The following is an 18768-nucleotide window of genomic DNA, read 5'->3' as shown; positions in this document are numbered from 1 at the left end:
CTGACAGGAAATGGATGAATGAAAGATAATGGGATAGTAGGCAGTTCTGAGCTTGAATTTTCTTTATCTAGTAGTTTTTGTAATAAAGAGCAGAGGAAAATAACTACACTCTCAGGTATATGCCATAGTATCTTGTGATTTTTATACCAACGACATATTGTTATAATCCACCAAAAATAATTTCCCTCTGCCCTATATCTGCATATTCATTTGTTGGTATATTTTCTATAATATTTAGCACTTTCTAACTGGCTTTATTTGCATATGTTTTTATATTTTGTTATTTGATTATAAGGTACTTGAGGGTACAGAATGGTGCCTTACATAACTGGGCATCTTCAAAGTGCCCTGTTTAAAATAGGCGATCAATAAATGTTTCTTAGAAGAAAGGGGAAAGAAAGCCTCACTCTGATGGCAGTTGACTAGGGAAGAGATCCAGGAGGTAGCCAATTTGATCTCTGGAAGAGCTCGGAGTGAGTGCATTGGTCGGGGAACAGCAAATGACAGCAGAGCCAGACTTTCACCTGCTTTTTAAGCAATGACGAAATAAATTTTCTCACACAGCCTGATGTCCGGAGGCAGAGGAGCTGCAGTTCCCAGCAACTCACCCAGATTCAAAGTGCCCAGAGAAGATGAGAAACGGTTTCTTTCCATGTTATTTTCTTAGAAATACGGAAACCTGGTGGAGACTCATAGAAAAATAGTGTGTAGGAGGCAAGACTAACTAGCAGCTCCCATTTGGACGGACAGAGCAGCATGTGGAAACTCACATTGTGAACTTTCGCTCTAAGAACTACTGCGGGAACATACCAGGAAAGCCGAGGGAATGAGAATTCACAGACTCTTTAAAGGAGGTGGATTGCTGCTGTGGGCTGCATGGGACAGCCAAGGAACTGTGAGTCTGCTTGCTTTCTCAGCTGGGAGGCTTGTAGCCTGGGGCAAGTTCTCAGCCCTACTCACCCGCTGCCTGTAAATAAATTCTGTGCTGTCGGGGGTGCATGGTGAGAGTGGCCTTTCAGGTTGTGGGCTGCATGGGAAGTGGGTGAGGCCTGTAGCTGCCAGCTTTCCCCCAATTTCCTGGCAACCTGTGTGACACAGCAGAGGCAGACATAATCCCCTGGGAACGTAAATCCACTGGCCTGGGAATCACACCCCCATGCCCCACAGCAGCTGCAGCCAGCCTGGCCCAATGAGAGGCTGAGCTCAGACATGCCTGACTCTTCCCTCACTTGGTGGGCTTTCTCTACCTGCCCTGGTAGCTAAAGACGAAGGACATATTCTCTTGGGAGCTCTACAGCCCCGCCCACTACCCGACCCTAGGGCAATCTTGTATCTTTCCTATACTTCTGCAGCTGATGCACTCTTGAAAGTGCCACCTCCTAGCTGGAGGCCAACCAACACAAAACCAGCGCACTTAACAAAAATACAACCCAGGACCCTCAGAGTCGACTTCACTCCCCTGCTACCTCCACTGGAGCAGGTCTTGCTATCCACAGCCGAGAGACCTGAAGATGGTTCACATCACAGGACTCTGTGCAAACATCCCTGGTACCAGCCCAGAGCCTGGTGGCTCTGCTGGGTGGTTAGATCCAGAAGAGAAATAACACTCATTGCATTTCAGCTCTCAGGGAGCCCTATCCTTAGGAGAAGGGGAGAACACCACATCAAGGGAGTACTCCATGGGACAAAAGAATCTGAACCAGCAGCCCTTGAGTCCCAGATCTTTCCTTTGACATAGTCTACGCAAATGAGGAGGAACCAGAAAAACAATTCTGGTGATATGACAAAGCAAGGTCTTTAGCACTCCCAAAAGATCACACTAGCTCACTAGCAATGGATCCAAACCAAGACAAAATCTCTGATTTGCCAGAAAAAGAATTCAGAAGGTCTACTATCAAGCTAACCAAGGAGGCACCAGAGAAAAGTGAAGTCCAACTTAAATAATAATAAAAAAAAGATACAGGATATGAATTGAAACATCTCCAGTGAAATAGATAGCATAAATTTTAAAAATTTACAACCTCTGGAAATAAAGGACACACTTAGAGAAATGAGAAATGCACTGGAGAGTCTCAGCAATAGAATTGAACAAGTAGAAGAAAGAACTTCAGAGCTTGAAGGCCAGGTTTTCAAATTAACCCAATCCAACAAAGAAAAACAAATTTTAAAAAATGAACAAAGCCTCCAAGAAGTTTGGGATTATGTTTAAATGACTAAACCTAAGAATAACTGGTGTTCCCAAGGAGGAAGAGAAATCTAAAAGTTTAGAAAACACATTAGAGGGAATAATCGAGGAAAACTTTCCCAGCTCTGCTAGAGACCTAGACATCCCAACACAAGAAGCTCAAAGAACACCTGGGAAATTCATCATAAAAAGATCATTACCTTGGCACATAGTCATCAGATTATCTAAAGTCAAGGCAAACAAAAGAATCTTAAGAGCTATGAGGTGAAAGCATCAGGTAACCTATAAAGGAAAACCTATCAGATTAACAGCAGATTTCACAGCAAAAACCCTACAAGCTAGAATGGGATTGGGGTTCTATATTTACTCTCCTTAAACAAAACAATTATTAGCCAAGAATTTTGTATCCAGCAAAACTAGGCTTCATAAATGAAGGAAAGATACAGTCTTTTTCAGACAAACAAACACTGAGAGAATTTGCCACTACCAAGCCAACACTATCAGAAATGCTAAAAGGAGCTCTAAATCTTGAAAAAAAATCCTCGAAACACACAAAAATAGAATGTCCTTAAGGCATAAATCTCACAGGATCTATTAAAACACGCACACACACACACACACTGAAAAAAAAACACAAGGCATTCAGGTAACAAATACAATAATGAATAGAATAGTACCTCACATCTCAATACTAACATTGAATGTAAATGGCCTAGATGTTCCACTTAAAAGATACAGAATGGCAGAATGGGTAAGACTTCATCAACCAAGTATCTACTGTCTTCAAGAGACTCACCAGACACATAAGGACTCATATAAACTTAAGGCAAATGGGTGAAAAAAGATATTCCACGCAAATGGACACCAGAAGTGAGCAGGAGTAGCTATTCTTGTATCAGACAAAACAGACTTTAAAGTAACAACAGTTAAAAAAAAGACAAATAGGGACATTATATACTGATAAAAACTAGTCCAACAGGAAAATATCACAATCCTAAATATGTATTCACCTAACACTGGAGCTTCCAAATTTATAAAACAATTACTACTAGACCTAAGAAATGAGATAGATGGCAACACAATAATGGTGGGGGACTTCAGTACTCCACTGACAGAACTAGACAGATCATCAAGACAGAAAGTAAACCGAGAAATAATGGACATAAGCTATACCCTAGAACAAATGGACTTAATAGATATTTACAGAACATTCGACCCAACAACCACAGAGTATACATTCTGTTCATCAGCACATGGAACATTCTCCAAGATTGACCATATGACAGGCCACAAAACAAGTCTCAACAAATCTAAGAAAATTGAATTTATATCAAGTGCACTCTCAGACCACAGTGGGAAAAAAATTGAAAATCAACTCCAAAAACAACACTCAAAACCATGCAAATACATGGAAATTAAATAACTTGTTCCTGAATGATCGTTGGGTCAGCAATGAAATCAAGATGGAAATTTAAAAATTATTTGAACTGAGCAATAATAGTAACACAGCCTATCAAAACTTCTGAGATATAGTAAAAGCAGTGCTAAGAAGAAAGTTCATAGCATTAAACGCCTACATCAAAAAGTCCAAAAGAGCATAAATAGGCAATCTAAGGTCACACCCCAAGGAGCTAGATAAATAAAAATAAACCAAGCCAAAACTCAGCAGAAGAAAATAAATAACCAAGATCAGAGCAAAATTAAATAAAATTGAAACCAAAAAATACAAAAGTTAAATGAAGCAAAAAGCATGTTCTTTGAAAAGATAAATAAAATTGATAAACCATGAGATTGACCAAGAAAAGAAGAGAGAAGATCCGAATAAGCTCAGTTACAAATGAAACAGGAGAGATTACAACTGATACCACAGAAATACAGAAGATCATCCAAGGCTACTATGAGCACCTGCAGTTGCATAAACTAGAAAACCTAGAAGAGAAGAATAAATTCCTGGAAATATACCACCCTCCTAGATTAAACCAGGAAGAAATAGAAACTCTGAACAGACCAATAGCAAGCAGCAAAATTAAAATGGTAATTAAAAAGTTACCAGCAACAACAAAAAAAATCCAGGACCAGACAGATTCACAGCTGAATTCTATCAGACACTCAAAGAAAAATTGGTGCCCATTCTATTGACAGTATTCCAAAACATAGAGAAAGAGGAAACCCTTTCTAAGTTATTCTATGAAGCCAGTATCCCCAAAAACAGGAAAGGACATAATAAAACAAACAAACAAACTACAGACCAATATCCCTGATGAACACAGATGCAAAATCCTAAATCCAAAAAATCCACTAAATCCTAGCTAATTGAATCCAACAGCATATCAAAAAGATAATCCACCATGATCAAGTGGGTTTCATACCAGGGATGCAGAGATGATTTAACATACACAAGTCAATAAATGTGATATACCACAAAAACAGAATTAAAAACAAAATTCACATGATCATCTCCATAGATGCAGAAAACACATTTGACAAAATCCAGCTTTCCATTTATACATCCAGCAAAGGACTAATATCCAGAATCTATAAAGAACTCAAGCAAATCAACAAGAAAAAAAAAAGCAATCTTGTCAAAAAGTGGAATATGGACATAGACAATTCTCAAAAGAAGATCTACAAATGGCTAACAAGCATATGGAAAAATGCTCAACATCACTAATAATCAGGGAAATGCAAAGCAAAACCACCGTGAGGTACCACCTTACTCCTGCAAGAATGGAATAATGAAAAAATAATACATGTTGGCTTGGATGTGGTGAAAAGGGAACACTTTTACACTGTTGGTGGGAATGTAAACTAGTACAACTACTATGGAAAACAGTGTGGAGATTCCTTAAAGAACTAAAAGTAGATTTACTGTTTAATCCAACAATCCCACTACTAGGTATCTACCCAGAGGAAATAAGTCATTATATGAAAAAGATACTTGCACACACATGTTTATGGCAGCACAGTTTGTAATTGTAAGAGTATGGAACAAGGCCAAATGCCCACCAGTTAACAAATGGATAAAGAAAATGTGGTGTGTGTGTGTGTGTGTATATACATATATATATATACATACTACTCAGTCATAAAAAGGAATGAAATAATTCGAGACCATTATTCTTTCTTTCTTTTTTTTTTTTTTTTTTTTTTTGAGACAGTGTCTTGCTCTGTTGCCCAGGCTGGAGTGCAGTGTTGCCATCTTGGCTCACTGCAACCTCTGCCTCCCAGGTTCAAGCAATTCTCCTGCCTCAGCCTCCTGAGTGAGACCATTATTCTAAGTGAAGTAACTCAGGAATGGAATTAACTCAGGAATGGAAGTAACTCAGGAATGAAGAAACTCAGGGATAGAAAACCAAATATCATATGATCTCACTCATTAGTGGGAGCTAAGCTATGAGGATACAAAGACATAAGAATGATACAATGGACTTTGGGGACTCAGGGGAAAGCGTGTGAGGGGGGTGAGGGACAAAAGACTACACATTGGGTACAGTGTACGCTGCTTGGGTGATGGGTGCAGTAAAATCTCAGAAATCACCACTAAAGAACTTATTCATGTACAAAAAATTAATTAATTAATTTTTTTTAATGTGAAAAAAAAAGAGAGAGATGGAAACCTTTCCAGTTGCCCCATCAGACTCCTGTCATGTCTCTTTGCCCAGATTTGGGCCACATGCTGAGACTGAGACCAATCACTGGTTCATGAAACAGGATTAGCATGATTGGCTTAGACCATCCATGGGTCCATATGTGGTCCTATTTTGTACATGTTTAGCATGCAGTTTTATCACATGGAATTTACCAGGCAATTCTGACAGCACCTATACCCTGTTCAACAGAGGAATCCACTGTTCACATGTTTGGAGGCCACAGCAAAGTCAAATAGCTGTAGAAGTTTCTACATACTTTCCATTTCTATACTTATTACACACCAGTAGTAAACAGTTTGCTGCAGAACAGCACTGCTCAATGGACCACGCTTTGAGTAACACTGGTTTAGACTACTCAGAATCTCCTCCTACACCTAGGATGGAGTCAGCTCCCTGACACATGTGAAGCTAGGGTAGAGACCTTAGAAAACCAGGGATATGTTGGCAAGGCACAAAGGCAGAAAGGAAGCTGGGTAGGCAACCTGTAGTTCGCTATACTGCACTTCAGCATTGCTGCTGGTGTGACGAGCTGAGAGCAGGTCACCGTTCATACACAACTTTGAACACAACTCCACACACTGAGATGGTGTCCTCACTGCATACAGCCACCTTGTCCGTCTCTAAGGCAGAATGAGATAATATTCCCATTCCTGACTAGAAGCAAAGAATGTGCCCACAGGTGGTAGGGAGAGAAAAGATTGTTTGGGGTATCTGGCCTAGGTTAGTTAGTCTAGGCTAGGCTGCCCTAACAAACAACTCCAAATTCCCAGCAGTTTACAACAATGATGGAGAATTTCTCACCCAGGCTACATGGCCGCTGTGAGTTAGCTGTGGCTCTGCCCCACATCTGCCTTACTTGGGGACCCAGGGGGATGGGGCAGCCTTTATCTGGGACAGTGCTAATTTTGTGGTGAAGTAGAAAAGAATATAGGAAGCCACAAGATGATTCCCAAAGCTTTTCCTAGAAAATCTTCACTTCCCTCACATTTCATTAACCATAACAAGTCACATGGTGAAGCCTGAAGTTAATGGGACAGAGAAGTAGAGTCTTGCCTGATGAGTACCATGGACATTTTTGAACAAGAGCACAATCTCTCATGGCCCCTTCCTGCGCCCGGGTGCCACATCCATGGAGAATGGATTTTTTCCCCACATCGTCTAGATTGCAAAGTCTTTCCTGGCTGAGGACACCATCGATGTGTTTTTGTGACTCTCCTTTTCCCAGCTGAATAAATACAGAGGTGCAAAGTGTTGGGGGGGGGGGGCGGCGCGCTGTGGACCTACTATGTTCTAGATACTCTGCTAGATTCCGTCCACATGGTTTATAAATATTCTTACAATCACCCTCTGAAAGCAGGCATAACTTTACAGCAGAGGAAACAGGCTCAGGAACAGTGCGTAACTTGTCTTAACTGTTAAAGCTGGAAAAGACCATGGAAATAGTGAATGCTTATACTATCATCAGTATTATTAAAATGACTGCCTTTTATCAAGAATTACTCCGTACCATGTACGGCTATTTACTTCACCTGGATAACCTCATTTGAATTTTACGACCATCTTATGACAGAATTGCTATCATTTTTATTATTCTATTGGTGAGGAAATTGAGGCTTAGAAAGAAAGAGAAAGTTGCGCCCAACTTGTGAAAAAGGGGCAGAGTTCAGGGCAGAACCCAGATGTACCCAGGGTCATTCTCCAACGCCCAGGGCACAGCATTTCTCAAAGAGTGAAGAACTCATGAGGGCATCAAAGCTTTCCCTGGACCATACAGGAAGGAATGGGGAAAGGCCTCCCCTGCAAGCCAGAGAGGAGAGGAAAAGGAATGCCTGGTGGGGATATGAGTGCAAGGACGGGGGTCGGGCCATTTGCATTCCGTATCCTTCTAGAGAACCCTTCTGCGGCCGGGCGCGGTGGCTTACGCCTATAATCCCAGCACTTTGGGAGGCCGAGGTGGGCAGATCACGAGGTCAGGAGTTCGAGACCAGCCTGGCCAACGTAGTGAAACTCCGTCTCTACTAAAAATACAAAAAATACCAGGCATGGTAGCGGGCTCCTGTAATCCCAGCTACTCGGGAGGCTGAGGCAAGAGAATCGCTTGAACCCGGGAGGCGGAGGTTGCAGTGAGCTGAGATCTCGCCATTGCACTCCAGCCCGGGCGACCGTGTGAGACTCTGTCTCAAAAAAACAGAACAAAACAAAACAACCGTCTGCATCTTCTTCAATGTGTTGCTTTTGTTTTGTAATATCGTGGCCACAGGATGCCCCAGCTGAGGTGGACGTATGTTGTCTTCCTGCCTGGAGTTCCCTCTTTTAAAAACAGCACCTCCCTTTTCCTTTGGGGAACAGCCCCTCCCACCTAGGTCTGTGTGGGCTGCATGGTCACCGTGGAGCAGACGTCTCCACTTTGAGCAGCGTCACTTGTGATTCATCTTAGCTATGGAAATGCCAGCCAAGGAGACACCCATTGCCCTGGGGGAAGATAGGATTCATCTGGGAGCCATTGCCTGTCCCTCTTCAAATTCTTTGGTACACAGAGGTCAGAAGGCACCAAGGAGGAGGGGGGCAAATTTGCCCGGAAGCCATGGTGGTCATGGATCATCTGGGCTGCTCATTTTGCGGGGAACTCTCCACCACAGAGGCCTACTACAAAAGTTGACATTCACTTCCCAGCCTCCTTCATGGCTAGGAGCTGGCACGTGGACTAGGCTTCTCCAATCAGACATGCCCCTCTCAGGACATCAGCGTGGGCACTAGTGACGCGAGAAGCAGAGTCTTCATGGAATCCGTTCTGGCAAGGAGCTGTTCCTCCACTGGGCAGAGACGCAACTCCCTGCGTTACCAATAATACCCGGGCAGCTACTGCTTGATAAATATTTCATGGGTGAATTAACAAATAATACTAGTAGCAGCCCTGGCATTATTGGTGATGCAGGGTGTAGCGTCTCCGCCCAGTGGAGGAACAGCTGTGTCCTCACAGGACGGGCTCTGAGGTGTGGTTTGGGAAATTGTTCTGCCCGGGTGACTCCACACCTGGGTCTCTGGCCCGCCCAAAGACTCTACCCAATAAACAGGCCTTTAAGAAATACTTTTCCGCTTCACCTGGCCAGGTGTGGCTCCTGTCATGTGTGGAAGGTTCCTGGCTGAGGATAGAGAAGGCAAAGCGGGTCATGAGCAAAAGGATCTGAGAGGATAGGGCCCTCCAGAGCTCACTCTTTTTACCTCTCTCTGGCTACAGCCTGAGCCCTGGAGACTGACGGTTTCTGGCGTAATGTTAAGAGAGGAAGGGCTGAGGCCAGAAAAGAGATGCTGACCATGCCGCGAAATTAGGCAATGGGGCTTCAAGGCACAGGTTAAAAACACAAGTGACCTCTTTTGGGCACCAAGCTGGAGAAAAAGTTATACCAGTTACCCTTCATCACTTCAATAATACCTCTTCAGAGGTGAAATTCAAGCACTTGAGGGAGGGGGAAGATGTGAAAATTAGGGACCATGGAGCCCCTGCCTCCACCCTCGAACTGAGAACAGGGCAAATTGATCGCCAACTCCACCCACAGGTCCTGGGACTGAGTGATTGTCTCAAGTATGAGCCAGACATATGAGGAAACTGGACAAAGGCCCTTCATGAAGGGCAGGGCACCACGGTCCTGGGTGCAGAGAGCCCCCGGGGCCCCCAGCTACAGCCCCTTCTGTGTCAGCACATGCCACAGAGTCAGGCTTCCAGAAAGCCTTGAGCTTTACAAACACAGGGTCTGGGGAATTCCAGACATTCTCAGTGGCCACATGGTCAGCACACCCCATGTTCCAACTAGGAAAGCCCTCCGAAGGCTCTCCTGGAATTTGAATTATTCGCCTGTAGGTTGTTTAGAGATTTTCAGTGGAGAATTGGGGTTTTAATTCAGAGAAGCCAAGCGTACACATTTAAAATGCCAGTAAGCAAAAAGCTGGTTGTGGATATGTCAAGAAAAAGTCAGGCAACCCACACAGAAATCTTCAGCTCTAAATTTACAACTGCAGCCAACTTCTGAACTCCGAGTCCTCCTACAAAGCCGAGGTCAGGGACCCCCACTAGAGAAATGAGCCTGGTTTTTCTCATGCAAGTATTCTAAAATGGATGGTTCTGATGTTTGCACAACTCTGTGAATAGACTAAAAAGCATTCGCATTTACAATTTAAAAGGGTGAAGTGTATGGTGTGTGAATGATAATAAAGCCGTGACGGCATTACATACAATTACATACAAATCCTACTCTATTACAGCATAGAGTAGGATTTGAATCTCAAACCTTCTGCACACTGGCTGCGGGACCTGGAGCAAGTCACCAACCCTAGCTGAGCTTCGCTTCCTCAGTCTCTAAAGTGATGATCAAATCATAGTTATGTCATGGAATCAACACACAGGGGAAATGAGAGCTGTCTGTGACATTGCCTGGCCCATGGAACGCACTCTATGAATGTGCCTTACCAAGTCCCTGTTACTGCCAGACACAGGGGACACGGAGACCAAGCAGACTGTGCTCCTGCCTTCAAACAGGAAGCAGCTGTTTGGAAGACAAGTTTGAGGGACAAGCAGTGACATTTCAAGGTCATCAGTGCTATGATTCAAAGACAAAATCCATGCAGTGCAATGAGAAAATGCAGGGGAGGAGGGCCAGAGGGCTCAGGGAGGACAATGCCACTCCTTGGACCCAGCTTTCCTGACCACCGAATCTCCACAACCCCATTACTGCCTGTCTATCGCCCTCCTTTGTTTCTCCCCAGCATCACCTGAATGTGTTCCCATTCATTTACTTGGGCACTCCCTTGACACCTGTGTCACTCCCACCTAGACTGGCAGCCCCATATGAGAGCGGGGACCTTGTCATTCTTGGTCACTGCTGTGTCCCTGGTGGCCAGAATGGTGTCCTGTGCTTAGTAGACACTTCGTGAGTATTTGCTGGAGGAAATACAGCATTAAGATGAGGCTTGAAGGGTACCTGGGAACTAGCCAAGTGAAGAAGCCAGAAAGGGCATTGCAGGCTGAGAGCACAGCAGCCAAGCTACCATTGCTGGAGACTGTACAGAGTAAGGAGAGGGACAGGAGGGGGATGGCAGGGGATGGAGATGGAGACACAGGGCAGGGCAGCCCCAAGATGAGGCTTGGCTCTCACTCCAGGGCTCTCACCACTACAGAGTTCCCCCTCTCTGTTGGCTCCAGTCTATGAAAACCCCCCACGGATCCTTGTAGGCGTGCTGAGTGCAGCTGGTGCATTTCTATGGCAACCGTCACCATGGCACCAGAGGCCTGGATCCAACTTCCGGCTCTGCTGAAGCCCTGAGCTCCTGTTACCCGCACCCCCTACCCTGAGCATCCTTCATCCCACAAGGTAGAAAGGAGATGTGGCTGGGGTCCTGCAAGGAGAGCTGTGGCCAGGGTGCAGGGCCCAGGGTCACAGGATTAAACATCACATGTGTTAGGACAGACACACCTGCCAAAGGTGGACACAGACTGAACGTTCACTGGTGATTCCAATTTGCATTGCTTCTCTCAGATGGGGCTTGGGGGTTGGGTTTGAATATGCACCAAGGCCTGGAGCAGACTGGCCTCCATGTGGGCTGGCAGGGAGTGGTGGGGGGCTCTGGGTAGGAGGCCTAGGATGTAACCCCAGCCCCTAAGGCCCCCAGACCTGTGGCTTCTCTGAGCCTCACTCTCCCAGTCCATCAAATGGAAAGGGTAAACACTGATGCTATCAGCCCATTTCAGATATCAGAGAAATAAGTACTGTGCCTTGTACCTTGTAGGTGCTTGATAAATATGTCATGAGTGAATTAATAAGTAATATGAAAAGTAATGTCGCCTCTCAGTCAGCAAAGCTGTGAGTTCCAGTCCCCTTCTCTCCTCCCTGCTCCACATTCTGTTCAAACCCAATTCTGTTGCATCAGCTTCAGACCCATCTCCTCCTCTCTGCCATGTCCCAGCCTCTCACCTTGGAGGTCAGGTCACAGAGGAAGCACTGGTTACCAAGTCACAGACCTGAGTTCTAATCCAGCCACTGTAAGTTGCTGGCCTTGTGACCCTGGGCAAGTTGAGTCACCTGCCTGTGCCCCAGTTGCACATCTGCCTGCTTCTACCAAGATCCCTTTGGTTGAAAGACTCGGAAACCCAACCAGGCTGGCTTAAGCCCAAAGGAGGGATGAGGTGAGGGTTGTGAAATTTAGCAAATAAAAATACAGAATGCCAGCTCAATTTGAATTTTTGATAAAGAACTAATAAGTTGTTGGCCAAGCATGGTGGCTCATGCCTGTAACCCTAGCACTTTGGGAGGATGAGGCAGGAAGATCACTTGAGGCCAGGAGTTCAAGACCAGCTGGGCCAACATAGTAAAACCTCATCTCTATTGAAAATACAAAGAAAAAAAAAAAAGATTGGCCGGGCATGGTGGCATGCTCCTACAATCCCAGCTACTCAGGAGGCTGAGGCAGAAGAATTGCTTGAACCTGGGAGGCGGAAGTTGTAATGAGCCGAGATTGTGCCAATGCACTCCAGCCTGGGCAATAGAGTGAGACTCTCTAAAAAAAAAAAACAAAAAACTAATAACTTTTTAATATAGGTATGTCCCAGATATTGCATAGGGCATACCTGTATTAAAAAAAAATCATTATCAGCCAATCAAATTAAACTGGGCAACCTGTTTTCTCTGGCAACCCTTGGTGGGTGAATACTTACCAGCTCATGAAACAAGCTGGACCCAGGAGCTCAGGTGACATCATGAGCTCTCCCCCACTCCCATCTCTGGGCTTTGCTTCGGTAGCCTCAGGGAGGCTTATCCCCTGTGAGGGTAAAAATAGCCATCAACTGCCCCTGTTCCTGAGGACCGGTTACAGAAGAATTCCTCCCTCCTTCTCTCCTTCCCACCCTGTGCCCACACGGAGCCCTATCCCTGCCTCAGGGATGACCCTTGTTTACCAAGCTGCAGCTTGCTGTTTGGGCAGCTCTTCAGAGGCCGCCTCTGATCTGGCCATCCACAGCTAGCTCTCCGTACCTGAGTCACTTGCCTCCAGATTTTAGTTTCCTAATCTGTGGGGTTAGAGGACTTGACCTGCCAGGGGTCACAAACTCAAGCGACGCTAGAGTTTAGGCCAGGACTTTAAATAAATAGGCTCCTGGAGATAGCAGCCTCATCCAAAGGGAGCATTTACAACTCAGCTCTTGTTCTTTGCTGTCAAGCAGGAAAGCAGACCCAGGATTGTTTCAGATTCTCCCAAAGAACTAGAAATCTGGATATTTAAGGAAAAAAATCCCAATTGTGAGTGGCGGTCCCCCATTACAATCCAGAGCTGGGCTTCTCAGAGGGGTTGCTGGAAACTGCATGCCGTGGAATGCCTGAGGGTGCTATTTAAAATGTGGATTCTCTGGCTCCACCCAGAAGCTCTGGAATCAGCACCCAGAAATCTGCCTTTTAGCAGGTACCTTCAGATGAGGCTTAAGCCCATTAAAATGTAAGAACTACAAATCCTGGATTTTCCATTTTAATAAGGTAGGCCCTTCATTGGCACCCATTACAATGGGGACAGGAGAACCTCTCCATTAGCATTTTCTCCCCAACCATTCCGCCCTCCACCCCAGTGCAACCTCAGAGTTTAGCAGGTGAAGGAACCAGGGCTTTGTGGAGCAGGAGCACCTGCCACCTGCACAACCCAGAGGGAAGGGACTTCGATCCCCATTTTATTCATAGATGAGAAACCTGAGGCTCCAAGAGGGGAAGTGACTTGCCCAAAGTCACAAAGCCATCAGTGGAGGAGCTGGAGTTCAAATCCCAGTCCATGAGACATCAGAGCCCCTGGGGAGCTTTCCACCAAGCCAAACTGTCTCTCCCCAAGTGGAAACAGAAGAAAGGCAATCATCATGTTGAGAGAACACTATTGGTTCAGAGATCCTCTCTCCCAAAGTCAGCTGATAGCATGACCTCCATCATCTGTGATGGAGGAGGGGGAACTCGGCAGTGTCCTGAGAAGGAGACAGGGGAGGCAAGGCAACTTTGATAAAAGCGTTTGGCTCCCGGGGACAGGACAAGGGCTGCAGCAGACATCAGTTCTGATGCACTCCCATGTCCATTCAGTGCCCACGGCATCTCCCAGAAACATGCCCGCCACCCGGCAAGTTTGGCTTGAGTTAAGTATTGCAACTGTGAAGTCTTAAATCACAGGGAGATCAGGCATTCGACAGCTGGGGGGTCCCATTGCACTTACTTTGCTGTGGTCTCTATCTCTGGCTACCATTAGGTCAATCAGTGCATCTGGCCACGGTTTAGTGAGGTGCAGATTTGGAGTGAACATTTGCTGAGTACCTCCTGTATGCTCTGTGCTTTGCTAGGCACAAATGACTGGAATTTGATGTACTGTGTTCCAATAGAACATATAAGGCATGCTGCCCCCAAAGTGCTATGGGAATAGACAGGAGAGAGGTGACTTTCACATGGGAAGGATGCAGGGCAAACTTGTGAAGGAGGTGGCCTTGGAGCTGGGGTGGCAAAGATGTGTTGGAACTGAGCCACACAGAAATGAGAAAGTTAGGGCATTCTCTGTGGCATAAACTGTGAGTCAAAGGCATGGAACTGATTCTAGCCCCCATCAATTCTGCCTCCCTGACACTTCCTGTCTGTCCCGGAAGCCCAGCACATCCCAAATCTCAGTTATTTACACAAATGCCTCCTTGCTATATTCACATACAAACTGTGCTCTTATTTGTTTCACATTTTTCTTTAAGTCAGCTCACCAATTTTTATTTTATAGAATTTATGTGAAGAAGAATCTCTCACAACAGTAATTGGAAAATAGGTTGCACTTGCTATAAATAGATGGCCACCATAAAAATAAGAACACCGAAAGCAAAAGAATGCTACTGAAATGCAGCCAGATTTCTGCTGCCCTGGAGAGATGCTGAGTCTGCAGCCTATTCTCTCTCCGGTAAAGAGAATCACGAGTGTTAAGAGGCATTAGGGACACCCCAGCACTGTCATGAGACTCTCCTTGATCTAATCAGAAAGATAGAGGACTGAATAAGAGAACTACTTTCTTCAATGCTCTATGTCCCTGAAGAAACTCTAGATACTGCTAGCATTCCCCACCCCCTTTTTGGGTAACCGAGTCCCAGCTGAAACCTGAGACCAACTACATGTGTACCTCCATGGTTTCCCTTATACTATTGGCTTACAACTGTGACCTGGGAGACCGTAAGCTCCATGGCTCACGGTTACCTAAGGGCTGCCATGGTGGGTGAGCACTGAGCATAATAGTAATAACAATGACCAAGGACCGCCACAACAGCAGCATCCACCAAGCACCATAGCAGGTAGCACTCACTGAGTTCCTACTGTGCTTCAGACACTGTAATCAGTCTTTGCCCGTATTACATTATTTCATCGTCGCAAGGGTGCCATGCCCATTTTTCCAGATGAGGAAACTGAATAGAGGCACAGAATGGTCAAATATTTGCCCAGGAGCAATTCTGTCCTCCATATGTCTTGATTTCCTATACATGACTTCATTTGTTTACTCGTTCTTTCATTCAAACATTCATTCAACAGATATGCCTTCTGTTTCCTTTGATTTCACTAGAAACAATACTGGTTTCAGCTTAAAATGAAACTTGAAGTCCCTGCTGTCTCCAGCTTCCTGCAGGCTTTGACTGTCATCCCTCCGCTCCAGGCCTTCTCAGATGGCTTCCAGTTGCCCTCTGTGAGCTTTGCCATGGTGCGGCTTCCAGATCTCCCACTGGGACCCAGGCACCCATTCTTCTGGATTCTGAGAATGTTGGCTGCTGGTGACTCTTCACTAAGTCCTTCTCTGGGGTTGGCACTAGGCTGAAGAGGACTGTGTGGCCTTAGGTTCTGGCCCCGCCCCTGGGGGCAGCCACAGTCGTGACTGATATGTGTGGGGGAAAACAATGCAGACCCCTTGCCCCTATTCAAGCCAACTCCATGGGGTCACCTAGGCTCCTGAGCTCCCAGGGGACCAGCTGAGGCCTCAGTGGCAGCTGCGTCACTGTCCAGTTGCTCCCTCTGCCCAGCCTTGCCCCTGCACCCCCTCACAGGTAAGCTTCTCCTGCCTACTCCCCCAAACGCCATCCATCTCAGCCTGCTTCCTGGGAAACTCAAGCTAAGACCCCTTCCGAAGGCACCCATTACATTCAGAGCTGCCACCTGCTCATCTCCCAGCAGCCCCTTCCCAACTGAGACCCCAGCGGAGGAAGCCTGGGAACCTCAGACCTTCACAAAGGGCCTTGTGGCACCAAAGCCCCAGGGTCACCTCAACCTCCACAAGCTCGGAAACCTTGAAGGTTGTTGGGCTTCTTTATTTATACATTTTACTACATTAGCTAATTAGCTTTCTTCCCAGGCCCCATTACTGTTCCCTCAAGTGTATCATGGCCTCAGCTCTAATGACAGGCAGCCACTCAGCCTGGCCAGGAAAGACATTCTCTTTCAGGCCCACAGGGATCAGTCGGGAAGGAGAGAGGAAGGAGAGGGGAGATTGGATTACGGGGTGTCAGGCGAGGGTCACTGCTCCCCCCACCTCTTTCTGCCTTCCAGCAAGGACAGCGAGATCAGCATTTCCCTTCTTGCAGTGGGGCGCCCTTCCTGAGCCAAGAGAAGAAGGCCCACGTGGTGAGTGGTCTGCCTTTGCTTGATTCTGAAATGGTCCATTCTAAAACAGAGCCCACATCTGCCCCAGACTTGACCTCTAATATTTCTTAAGTTTAATTGCAAATTACTGTCTCAGCAATTCTGTAGGCTTCCCAATCTGGCCTGAGCCCAGAGAAAAAAGCAGAAAACAAACGGAATTAGAACCTGCAGGCTGCAGAAGCAATTCGGGATGTGGACACGAGGCTCACGGTAATCATACTTAGCGTGAACCAGGCAGGAGAACTCAGCCTACAGAAAAGCTCCCAGGTCACCAAGTGCCGTCCCTGCTTAGAACCGCACTCTTAAAAATTATTAAAGACCTTAAAGTACTTTTGCTTCTATTTACTACATAAGAAATTAAAGCTGAAGAATTGCACAGACATTTATTTCTTTGGTAATTTAGAAAATGTAACAAGTCCATTCCATGTTAACATATAACATTTTTATAAAAATGAAAATGTTTTCATTTTTACACAATATTTTTACCCAATATTTTTACACAATATTTTACACTACATTTTACACAATAAAGACATTTAATAAAAAGTGCGGCATTGTGGTACATGGTTACAGACCTATTTAATATCAGGCTCACTCGAACACAGCTGAATCTTCATATCTGCTTCTGCATTCAATCTGGTGCCACATCTTGTTTTGGTGAACACGAATAAAGAAAATCTGGCCTGACACAGATCTGTACTTGGAAAAGGGGGAAGTATTTTAATAGCCTTTTCAGACAATTATGGATATTCTTCTTTGAGGCTACATGAAAAGTTGACAAGTGGGTAAGCGATGTTGCAGTGTAAAATCTGAAACCATGTTAATGAACTCTTTCTACTCCGTCACTTCAAAATGCAATGGTCTGGCTTGACCTTTGAATGGGTCTTTTACCCATGCACGATTTGATAACATCACGTATTTTGTTCATTTGGAAACTATTGCTTCGCTGCCTCCCCCGCAGATCTTTCAAATATTGACACATTTCATTATACAGTATCAAAAACCATATGCCTCCATATCACCACAGATCTCATGGGAGAAGCGTAATGGGAAGTTGCCACCCTCGTAGTGGCAGATAAAATTTTCCAAACTTCTAATTTTCACTTAGCTTGAATTTTATCATTGGCAACAAGTACTGTTAATTGCTTTCTTTGAAGTGCCAGGCTCATTTTGTTACTTTTCGGGAAAACATCAGCCAGAAAAACTATCTAAATAACCATGGGTTGTGCTGTGTGTGTGTGTGTGTGTGTGTGTGAATTCTTTCAAGCAGAATGAGTGTTCCATGAAAAAAGTGGCTACTTCAGCTCAAACAATCACATGTGCTTTTCCTTGTCATTACCTTCAACCATTGTGCTTTGGTACGCAGCTGGGTGAGAAGTGCTTTATGCATACTTTCCATTTTTTCACACAGATTATTAAAAAGACATGCATTCAAGGGTTGAGAATTTTTTAATTAATAATTTTACTGCTTCATTTGGGAGGCTGAGGCGTGTGGATCACTTGAGGTCAGGAGTTCAAGACCAGCCTAGCCAACATGGTGAAACCCTGTCTATACTAAAAATACAAAAAAAAAAAAAAAAATTAGCTGGGCACGGTGGGGCATGCCTGTAGTCCCAGCTACTCAGGAGGCTGAGGCATGAGAATCACTTGAACCAGGGAAGCAGAGGTTGCAGTGAGCCGAGATCGGCCACTCCACACTCAAGCCTAGGCGACAGAGTGAGACTCCATCTCAAAAAAAAAAAAAAAGAAATCAACAACAACAACAACAAAAATTTTACTGCTTCATTAAGAATATTTCTAAGTGAAACTGGCATGTGTTTTAATGCGAGTAGGTGATAAGAATACAATGAGTACCTGTACACTTCAGGGTCACTCCCTTGACTCATACTAAGGTATAAGCAGTTTTACCACTGCCAGTATAAATGACAACACAATGAAAAAAGAAAATAATATCCCGGAGTTATGAAAATGGTTTTCTTTTTTCTTTCTTTCTTTCTTTTTTTTTTTTTTTGAGACGGAGTCTAGCTCTGTCACCCAGGCTGGAGTGCAGTGGCGCAATCTCGGCTCACTGTAAGTTCCACCTCCCAGGTTCATGCTATTCTCCTGCCTCAGCCTCTGGTGTAGCTGGGACTACAGGCACCTGCCACCACACCCGGCTAATTTTTTGTATTTTTAGTAGAGACGGGGTTTCACTGTGTTAGCCAGGATGGTCTCGATCTCCTGACCTCGTGATCCACCCGCCTCGGCCTCCCAAAGTGCTAGGATTACA

General features: G+C 45.1%; 1 long non-coding RNA gene across 3 annotated transcripts; it reads left to right on the top strand.

The window, feature by feature from the left end:
• Positions 1–7966: 7966 nt before the first annotated feature.
• Positions 7967–16928, top strand: LOC103885593. 3 transcript variants are annotated; one of them, XR_001903991.3, is made up of 4 exons: positions 7967–11201; positions 15433–15907; positions 16407–16481; positions 16597–16928. It is a non-coding gene; the product is annotated as an uncharacterized LOC103885593 (long non-coding RNA). The 3 variants fall into 3 exon arrangements; XR_648754.4 differs by lacking the exon at positions 15433–15907; XR_004183904.1 differs by lacking the exon at positions 15433–15907 and having other exon boundaries at positions 7967–11337.
• Positions 16929–18768: the final 1840 nt, after the last annotated feature.

The sequence above is a fragment of the Papio anubis genome, chromosome 5, assembly GCF_008728515.1.
Source record: "Papio anubis isolate 15944 chromosome 5, Panubis1.0, whole genome shotgun sequence".
NCBI classification, from domain to species: domain Eukaryota; kingdom Metazoa; phylum Chordata; class Mammalia; order Primates; family Cercopithecidae; genus Papio; species Papio anubis.
The sequence above is the reverse complement of the archived record's forward strand: the minus strand, read 5'-3'. Positions and strand labels throughout refer to the sequence as shown.